At 44.1% G+C, this 10,725-nt stretch overlaps 1 pseudogene; it reads left to right on the top strand.

The window, feature by feature from the left end:
* The first annotated feature begins 1,807 nt into the window (after positions 1–1,807).
* LOC103283313 (signal recognition particle 19 kDa protein-like) lies at positions 1,808–2,604 on the top strand (annotated as a pseudogene).
* Positions 2,605–10,725: the final 8,121 nt, after the last annotated feature.

Here is a 10,725-nt window from a genome sequence, read left to right as displayed (position 1 = left end):
GGAAATGTAAGTTATGATTACTCATCACGGTCCCAGAGCCATCATGTGGAAAGGTGGCCCGGAAATAGCTCTCAGCCATTAAATGTGCAGATTCAGGAAGAGCAGGCAAGTGGCCATACTCTTGAGACAGTCTCTCCAGGGCAAATAACCATTTTAAACCGGAATCCACACCTGAAACATGGAGGTACCTCAAAGGGTCATTTTGGGATCCAGCTCCCTTCTACCGTCTTGTTTTCCCCTATCTGAAAAACAGGAAGTCTGGGGTTTGCAGTGTGTGGCATTTGGGTGAGGGTTTTCTAGAGTTGAGCATTTCCTAAAGCATGTCCAGGAAAAGCCAGCATTCCTTTATCAGGTGGAAATCCCATGAGTCACTGTGAATGGCTCATACATACCATTCTCTCTTTGGCAAGTCTATCCTGTATCCTTGATGCTTGCTCATTCCCAACCCTGAGAGGCTCTGGGTGCTACTGTAGGTGCTGCTCACTTCCCTCACATTGTCCCACTGCGCAGGGCAGACAGTCCATCTCAGCACCTGGTCATGCTAGCCCTGGCTCAAGCTACTGGGGTGACAGCACTGAGGTCTTGCTTCTTCAGCACATTTTTCCTCCAGCTGTCTACAAACTCTTGGCTCAGCTACACAGAGCTCAGCTGGAATGCCCTGGGTGTGGCATTCATGAGCCTGAATGGAAAACCTGAAGCCCAGTGGGAGGGTGAGTGAGACAGTACAAACATCACCTAAAGCAGCTTTGAGGCCTCTGATTATTTCTCCATCTCATTTTACCACTCCTTAAAGGCTTGTGGTGATCACCTGCCAGGATGAAAGTGGCTCAGCTAAAGAGGCTAGCAGAGAAGAAGGGATGAGTGACAGATTAAACACACAGAGTCTTGGAGATGTGACTTAAGAGAAATGGCAGGGGGAGAGAAAAAATAAAACACCACCTGATAAAATTGTGTTTCTTGCTGGCCTGTGTAAAAATGAACTTGTATCCTTCTAGGTGGGAAATTTCCCTTTTTGATGCGACAGGGAGCTCATCTGTATTCTGGATGAGACTGGGTACTCTAGGAGCAGTCTTTTGGGAGTCACTCCTCAGACAATGTTCATTTTTACACAGGCCAGCAAGAAACACAATTTTATCAGGTGGTGTTTTATTTTTTCTCTCCCCCTGCCATTTCTCTTAAGTCACATCTCCAAGACTCTGTGTGTTTAATCCACGCCTTTGGGGAAGGTGTGGCTGAGATAAAGGAACCCCCACATTCATCCTGTTTTCATCTAGAGCAGCCCCAGCCATATTTGTTTTATATTTTAAAATATATTTTTATTGATTTTAGAGAGGAAGGGAGAGGGAGGGAGTGATAGAAACATCAATGATGAGAGAGAATCACTGATCAGCTGCCCCCTACACAGCCCTATGGGGGATTGAGCCCGCAACCTGGGGATGTGCCCTGACCGGGAATAGAACCATGACCTCCTGGTTCATAGGCTGACGCTCGCCTATACTGGCTGACCCATATTTGTTTTACATGTCGGGCTTCTTGAATGATTCCACTTGAAGAAAGGGACATGTCTGGTTTAAATATTTTTATTGATTGATTTGAGAAAGAGAGAGAAACATCAATTTGTTGTCACTCTTATTTATGCATTCATTCATTGATTCTTATATGTGTCCTGACTGAAGATCGAATGTACAACCTTGGTGTATATCGGGACAATGTTCTAACCAACTGAGCTACCTGGCCAGGGTGGGACATACTTGGTTTAAAAAAGAGTAAGACCCGGTGGGTCTCAGCCCTCCGGGTTCCGGTGGAGATGGCTTGCGCAGCAGTCGACCAGGACAGGTTTATTTGTATACTAGGGGCCCAATGCATGAAATTCATGCATGGTAGGGTCCCTAGGCCTGGCCGGCAATCAGGGCCGATTGGGGCCTTCTGGCTGCCAGCCAGGGCCTCCCTTCCCTGGCTGCCAGCTGCCGGCCGGGGCCTTCCTTCATTTCACGCCGCCCCCTGGTGGTCATCACACGTCATAGCAAGCAATCGAACTCCCGAGGGGACACTTTGCATATTAGTATATATATGTGTGTATGTATATAAATGTGTGTATATACATATACACATATATATACATATGTGTGTATGTATGTGTGTGTGTGTGTGTGTGTGTGTGTGTGTATACCCTGCTTATTTAAATAACAAGAAGACCATCTCAGAGAGCAGGCAAATCCCCAAAAGTAACGCTGTTGAAATCCTACAGCTACAGAGATTCAAGATGTGTGCTCAGCAATTGGACTTAATGCATTTCTTGAGAAAAACAAAATGTACTCCAGAGAATGGAATCATGATGCTCAGTACAGGGGCAGAGTCTGGGTTCAACTCAAACAGGAAGATGGTAGCCTCTGTCTTATATAGTTCCCATCGCATAAGTCAGCAATGTTGTATACAGCCGAAATGATTCCTAAACTAAAAACAAGGACACAAAAAACAGGAGGTAGTGACCAAACTCTTCAGCAAGGAGAGGGAAGTAAAAAAGGGAAAGGAAAGAAGAAGAAGTGAACTTGGCAAGACAATCAAGTCTGACATACTACTGTAAGAGACGTGAATGGAGGTTTCTGATTTGTATCTGAGAGAAACTGAAGCTTTTTATTTGTATCAGTTAACTGAACTATGAACAAAGTGCCTCCCAGCTTTAGCATGAGAGTTGACAATGAAATAAATTCACATCCAAAGTTTGCATCTAGCTCTTATGCAGTATAAAAGAAAACTGTTTTGCCTTTCAATGCAGGTTTTGTGGAAGAAAGCAGCTTATTTTTAAATGGACAATGGCCTCTACCATAAGTTACTTGAAATCCTATATCTGTGCTCTTTGTAAACATGTTGAGATAAATGAGTTTAATAAGGTTTGAAACACATATTATTCACCTTTTAAGCTAATGAGATAAAATTTAAAACTGACCAAAAAATAAAAATAAAAAGAGGAAGAGCTGGGAAGTCACTGGTCTGAGGAAGAAACACGAGGCTGGGGATCAGGAAGCTTGGTTCTACCACTAATTTTCTAGGCAATTTTAGCAAGTTATTTCACCTCTCTGGGCTTTAGCTTCTTCAACTGGATACAGGAGTGCCAAGCTCATAAGTTCATTGCAAGGTTTCTGATGGGGGAGGGATCAAAGCCTGTACCTGCCTGCAGCATATTATTACCGAGAGGTCTCCTGGAAAGTACACACTCTAAGAACGTTAAGCAATTGTAACTTGGACCAGTAATGGTACCTCAGGAGCTGAAGGTACAGTCTCAATGGACTCCCCGCTGCATTCTAAGAGGAGGAGACAGCAAAGAAAATGAGAAGAGCTATGGAGCTAAAAACCTATAAAACATTGGGAACAAAGTCCTTCTGGTCTACACCCATGAAACAACACAGCGTGAAAATCAGGGGTTTCCCCCAACTCAGCTGAGAGGCCAATTCAGGTCAGCCCATTGGGGGACTCCCACAGTGTGCGCAGAATAGGCAGGGCAGTGTCAGCTCAGTGTGGCCCTGGGCTCTGCAGGCGGTGGCAGTAGCAAGTTCCCAGATCTCTGTGGGCATCAAGCATTGAGAGTCAGAGAACCCTCACCAGGAGCCCTCACCACTGACGAGAGTCAGAGCAGGATGGAGAGGACAGTATTCAGGGTCACACATGGGCTACCCTGGGGACCCTCCGAACTCAAGAGGATGAACTTCAGGGAGGCAGAAGGACCTGCCTCTGCAGGTGAGGACAAAGCCTGAGGAATACAATACCGATTGTTACCTTTCTGTGAAAGCCCCAGATGTTTGTGGCCTGGCAAACGTAGGTAACAAACACAGATGCAGGTAATGGTTTAAGAGAAGAATATGAAAATGATCCAAGGCAGATTATGGTTAATGCTGTGCCTTCCCCAAGTCACACAGATTTAATTTCTGGCACATAGTAAGAAAAGGAAAACTTTCCCTGGGTTTGATAGGGAAGCTGCACAGGAGAGGTAAGCTCTGTCTGGGCCTTGCAGCGTGAGGAGAATTGAAAAGATTCCAGGCAAAGAAATGGCATGAGCAAAAGCACCAAAGCAAACACTAGAGATACTTTTTTAGGAAACGTTACGGGCCTAGCCAGCAAATCAACCAATAAAGTGGGTATATTACCTAGTTTCCAAAAGTAAATAAAATATTAAAAGTTAATTTAAAAGGCTGGGGAGGTTTAGGTTTAGAGGATACATAAGCCACATTTATGTTTACAAAGCTCAAGCATATTAAAGGGTTTTACTTTACCCTCAAGTATCTCCCCCACCCTTGGGCTGTTTCTGCATAAATGCCTTTTCACAAATGTCTGTCTCCATGACTGCTGGCCAGGGCTACCCATTCTCTCTTTGTAGCTCCCATTCTCTTTCTCTCCTCTCTCTCCAAAACAGTTGAAGAAGTGGAACTTTCCAGAATTCTGGAGAACTCTGGTGGCTGTACCTTGCGAGAGCTCCCGAGTGCACCTGTCAGGTTATTTCCCACTGCCAAGATGACGGAAAAGGGGGAGGCATTGGAACGGAGTAACCATCACTCCAAATAAATGGAAATGGAAGCACTGCAAAGTAAATAGCTGCAAATTTCACGTGTCATTCCCCATTCACAAAGACTGTTTTTAGACAACATAATAATCCACTACAACATTTATTCTGTCTGCAGCATTATTACAGCACAATTTTACCTTTCCATCTTCCATGGTGCAGGGTGATTTCTTTAATAGTCATTCTTTGTCGTTCCCAAGTTTTGGGGTCAGACTAATCCAAATGATGACTTGGGGATACTGGAGAGGGGTTGTTGGCAGCCTGAAAGTTCATGAGAGACTTTCATACCTTCAGCATTCCCACACAATTTCAAACGAATGCTCTCTAACCGACCTCTTCCTTAGCATGACCTAGGGTTATCTACGTGCTCTGTCTCAGGCCTACAGTATCTCCCCTCTAGCCATCTCCCAAGAAAGTTCTCGCTCTTTCCGGAAGCTTTGCTTGACCACAACAACTTACATTGCTCTTTCTCTTTTTAAAATCCCTATGGTGTCATTCAATGTGGGCCACGTGGAAGAAACATACCCTAAGACAGAAAGTTAAGCAATTGGAACTTGGACCAGTAATGGTACCTCAGAAGCTGAGGGTACAGCCTCAGCTTGTTGATATGTAAAGAACAGCGATCGGCTCAATCTGATTACTGCGGGGTGGGGCGTTGGGGGCGAGGGGTTGTTATTGCAAGAATAAATAAAAGGTAAGGAGGAGTCAGGATGTCACAGGATCTGACTGACACTGAGCCATGATACAGCAGTCCTCATGGGATGGGAACTAAAGCCTCAGGGTGTTCTGAATTTGAGGCGTCTTTTAAAGACATTAACAGCAGGTCTCAAGCTCCCCGCTGCTGCTGTTACTCTCCATATGTCTGCTTCTTTCCACACCTCCCCAGCTGGACTCCCCTACACACTCAGTTTTGCTGGCTTCTGAATACAGTGATTTATCCATGGTTTGGTTGGCCAGGGTCCTGCAACTACCATTTAGCATCCTTTGGCATTCTTCCTCTGCTACCAACGGGCAGCATGTTTCAGTGTTTTGAACTTCAAATTCCAAGTAAGGGCATCTGATTCGCCAAAGTAAACTTTTGGGGCCCGGCCATATAGGTCATAGGCAGCCAATGACTTAGTTGGTCTTAGGTCAAGTGGTCTATCACTAGCTTGGAGATGCTGAGAAATTCTCCATGTAAAGACCCACCAGGGATTTGGTGAGGGTTCTGAGATTACGTTTGATCTTCAAATTCCAAGGATGGTAGTAGTTGTAGGCTAGTATCTGCATGGGTCTTCTTCACCCCCAAACCAGAGTAGGGGTGAGACTGAAGTGGTCTCCTAAAAACCCCTTCAAAAACAGACAAAGGGCCATTTGAAAGAATGCCCATTTCTGGTAGACTGGAGGGGACTTGTGCTATTTCCATTTGAGTATAAAATAGGACACATACATTGGCACAGGCTGATGAAGCCAGAAACTTAGAGGCAAGGGTTACCTATAGATGACCAAGACTTCACGGAGTGAAGTTGCTGTTAGCCAGGTTTCTCCAGAGAAACAGAACCAATACGATATATAAATAGACAGATACATCTAAGAGGATATTTATTATAGGAATTGGTTTGTGCAATTATGGAGGCCAAGAAATCCTACTATCTGCTATCTGCAAGCTGGAGACTCAGGAAAGCCTCTGGTATAATTTAATCCTAGTCCAAAGGCATAAGAACTAGCCGGGGGGGCGGGGGGGTCCAATGCTGTAGGTGTCATTCTGAGACAGAAGGACCAGGAGAGCCGGTGCCCTAGGTCTAGAGAAGATCAATGTCCCAGCTCAAGTGAAAAACAAATTCCCCCTTCCTTCACCTTTTTGCTCTATTCAAGCCCTCAATAGTTTAGATAATACCAACCCACACTGGTGAGGACTATCTTCTTTACTCAGTCTACCAATTCGATGCTAATTTCTCCTGGTAACATCTCCACAGACACACCCAAAAACGCTGTTTTCCTAGCATCCTTTAGCCCAGTCAAGATGACACCTAAAATTAACCATCACAGAACCCCATCCAGGAGGGAATGATGATATGTAATGCAATATATTTCAAAACAGTACAAGGCATTGAGGTAGCACAAGAGAAAGAGTGGGTAATCCTCTAAGGGGAAATGAAATGGTGAATAAAATGTAGTAGGCAAGGAGAGCAAGACATCCCAGGCAGAGGTATCTACAAGGAGGAAGGCATAAAGAGCTGAAGTGTAGCATGCTCCAGGTCAGTTATTATAAAATAGGAAGGGGGTAGAAGTAGAAACTGAGGCTGCAGAGAGGTATACAGGGACCAGAAAATAAGACATTTTCCTCAAAAAGGATCTTTCTACCAGAGTTTTAAGGAGAGAGGTAGAATTTATTTTTCCTTTTAGGACAATTACTGTGGCAGAAATGTGGAGGACATATTAAATTGAGGAAAGATTAGAGGCAGGAAATGCAGATAACATATTAAGGAGAGATTTGTTATAATGCTATTAGACTTGTACCCAGCATTGGCAGGGGAAATAAAGAGGAGAATAAGGATTTGGAAGATCAAGAATGTAGAACAAGTTTGAGTGAGGGGAGATAATGAATACAGCTTAGTACATACTGGGTTTAAGATTCATCAGGGCCACCCAAGTAGATATTTCCAATATAGGTTTTTGGACAGATGGTCCTGGAGTTAAGGAGAGAAATTGGAGCTGAAGATAGAAATTTGCAAGTCCTGTGCATCTAAGTGGAGGCCAAAGCCATGAGCTTGAAGGAATCACTGAGGATAGAGGGTAGGAAGCAGAAGAGAATAGGAGGATGGAATGCTGGCAGTGATGCCAATAGATTATTAAATCCTCTATGTTATCTTTCTCCTGTATTGTTATCCTGTCTTTCCAGCCTTCCCTATCCCAGGCCACTGTGAGCCTACTCAGAGTCTTTGTGCAAGTTAGACAAGGGCATACCCTCTGGGCATTTGGCTTGGCAATCTAGCTTTGTGTAAATTAAAGTGCCCTTCCTTTGGGCTGAGGCAGCCTCAGATCAGTACAGAGTCAAGTAAGTAGAGTCAGGCTTGATTCGCCACCTCAACCTGGCTTTTGTACAGCGCACAAAGTGCTCAACCTTATCGGGCACTTCAGGCCCCTGTCCAACAAGGTCTACACAAGAAGATTCCAGACAAGGCCCATAAGAAGTACCTGTAGATGACTCTTCAATTTCCTTGTAATTTAAATTTTTGAAAGCAGCATTTTATTTCCTCTCCTTGCACTAGACTGTGATCTGGCGAGTTTTGCTAAGGGTAGTTCTTTTTTTAAAAAAAAAATATTTTTTATTGATTTCAGAGAGAGGAAGGGAGAGGAAGAGAGAGAGAGAAACATGAATGATGAGAGAGAATCATTGATCGGCTGCCCCCTGCACACCCCACACTGGGGATTGAGCCCGCAACCCTGGCATGGTGCCCTTGACCGGAATCGAAACCAGGACCCTTCAGTCCACAGGCCAACACTCTATCCACTGAGCCAAACTGGCCAGGGCAAGGGTGGTTCTTTAAAACTGTCCCCAGCTCTTACAGGGTTGAGAAATAAAAACACCAAAATCTCTCTCACACACATGTAGTTCTTGGTCCTTGTCCCTGGTTCTAGTGAAGAAAGGCCACAGAATCCCCCTTTCAAAGGATAGCAGCTCTGTGATGCCAGCGTCTTCAGACCCCGTGACTAGCTTAGCCTGCTCCCAGCCACAAGCCACACCTACCCCATATCTCTTTCAAACCTTTCTTCAAAGCAGCCTCTTTCTTGCCTTTGTTCTCTGTCCTTTGGGGATGGTCTCTTTTTGAAAAATTGATTTATATTATTATTGAACATAATTGAAGAATTTTCTGTCTTTAAGATCCAACCATCATCTTATCTAAAGGGATTTACTCCTGCTGCATATCGACATGGAATATGCACATTCTAACCTTCAGGCAAGGTCCATACTTCTGCAGATGCTCCACCATGTTTAAAATTATGGTGTGAATAATTACAGGTTTCATTTCACTGATTTTATTAATAATAAATTTCTGATGTGAATTAGACTCTCAATTGCCTGGGGTGGTTTTGAATGAAAAAATAGAGATTAGAGGGAACTTGAAAGGGATAGAACATTGGCATCAGCAAACTTTGGAATTAGAAAAAAAATACATTTAAAAAAAGAAAATTGAAAATAAAGGGGGGGAGGCTGTCAGTTGCATTGAATATAACTAGACTTCAGTTAATTTTATTTAATTGCCAACCTTACATGGGGTCTAAATAAAAGAAATTCACTCATAGTTCTACCAGCCACCAAATTAAATTCGTATTTCCGTGTTCCTTTCTAGTGTGTGTGTGTGTGTGTGTGTGTGTGTGTGTGTGCTGGGTTCAAGTTTTAGTACAGACCCTGGCTAATTTCAAACCCTGTGACATGAAAGTGAATTCAAGTCAATAAGTCTGAATTGAGCATTTAATATCATTTAAATCTCATCCATAGCAAGAGCTACCAGGTAAGTGCTGTCCTGTAGAGTTTATTATCTCCTACACAGGTGTACTAGACACCAAAGCAAGACAAAATATAAAGGAGGCAGCTGCTAGGAGAGAACACCAGCATTGGGAATCAGGAGCTGTGAGCTCTAATTATTTCTCTGGCACTAGCCAGATATGATCTTTGGCAAAGGTGCCTCAGTCTCCTCATCTGTAAAATGAAGGGATTAGACTTGATCAATGGGCTGCAAGAAGATGCTGGGGCAGGAGGTGTGGTGCTACAGGACCGATCTCTGCTCATCTAACTACAAACAGAGCAGCTCCATCTTCATCTATTTTTCATGCCCAGTATCTGAGTCCAATGTGTCTGACAACAGGACAGATTCTGTGCTTTCAGAGCTATTTCAGAGAAGCAAGAACATAAGATCACCCTGCTTATCAGCAATCCAGGCAACCAGCGTTCAGAGAAGGTCAGGGAGGCAAGAGCAGAAAGGGAAAGCCTCATGGGGGAGGCAGGGCTTGAGCAGACCTTGAGGGAAGGCGGTATTTGGAAAGACAGAGGGAAGAGGGAAACAGAGCATTGAGGAAAGGCACAGTGGTATGTTCAGGCACCCAGAAGACAGGACCCACTTGGGCTGGAGCTGGGCCTGAGGGGCAGAGAAGATTGTAGAGTAGGATAGAAATAAGGGCCTGAGTGCTTAAAGGCAAAAAGATAAATACAAAGTTGACAGGGTAAGATCTAGTGAAGATTTCTGAGCAAGGGATTGACATGCTGAAATTGGTGCATAAGAAAGATTAGTCTGTCAGGTTTTCACAAGGCAAACGTTTCTTGATGCTTATGAGGTGCCTGTAGGCACTGAGAATACAAAGCTGGAGAAGGCAGCAGCTGACCTTGAGGAGCCTGGCAGAGGGGAATGCAGAATGGGTTGGAGCAGAGGAAAGAACGAGGTGGGACTGTACTAAGAAACTGGAATGGAAAAGAAAGGAGAAGGACAGATAAGAACCATCACAAAATAAAAGCTAACAGGACTTGATGGCTGGCTGAAGGTAACTCAAGGAGAAGAATAAGTAACAAATGATGACACTTTTTAATCCTGGAGCTCCAGAGTAGCTTCCTCTTCCTCTTGGGGCCACAGCTAGAACACTTCCCCAGCCTCCCTTGCAATTGGGTGTACCATGTAATTGAGTTCTGAGCAAAGATTATAAACAGAAACCATGTGTTCCCCATCCAGGCCTGGTCCATGAAAACCTCCCACATGTGCTTCTCCATCTCTTTCCCATCTCCTGATGAATGAAGAGGGCTCTGCGCCGGAAAGAGGAGGTCAAATCCACAAGACTAGAGAAGACCTAGGTCCCTGAATGACTACATGAAGGCACCTGCCAAACAGGAACACCACTTGGGTTTCACATGGCTTGTTATGGTAAACTACTGACATTCTGGACTCATTGGTTATGGTGGTTAACAATAGTCATGCCATTTTAACTACCAATACAGGAAGTTGAGATGGGTTTAGAGAATGAATTAATAAATTCATTGTTTCATTTGGGGTTGCTTTGCTTTGGGGTAACATAAAACCTGACCTAAAGTAATTTAAAGGGGGATAAAAGGTTATTGACAATACTTCTGACTTTAGGCAGCTTAGAAGGTAGCCTTTTCCACAGTTAGGAGTTTCACTCTGATTGGTCCAACTTAGGCC

Source organism: Eptesicus fuscus, chromosome 11, assembly GCF_027574615.1.
Source record: "Eptesicus fuscus isolate TK198812 chromosome 11, DD_ASM_mEF_20220401, whole genome shotgun sequence".
Taxonomy (NCBI): domain Eukaryota; kingdom Metazoa; phylum Chordata; class Mammalia; order Chiroptera; family Vespertilionidae; genus Eptesicus; species Eptesicus fuscus.
This window is presented reverse-complemented; position numbering and strand designations above follow the sequence as displayed.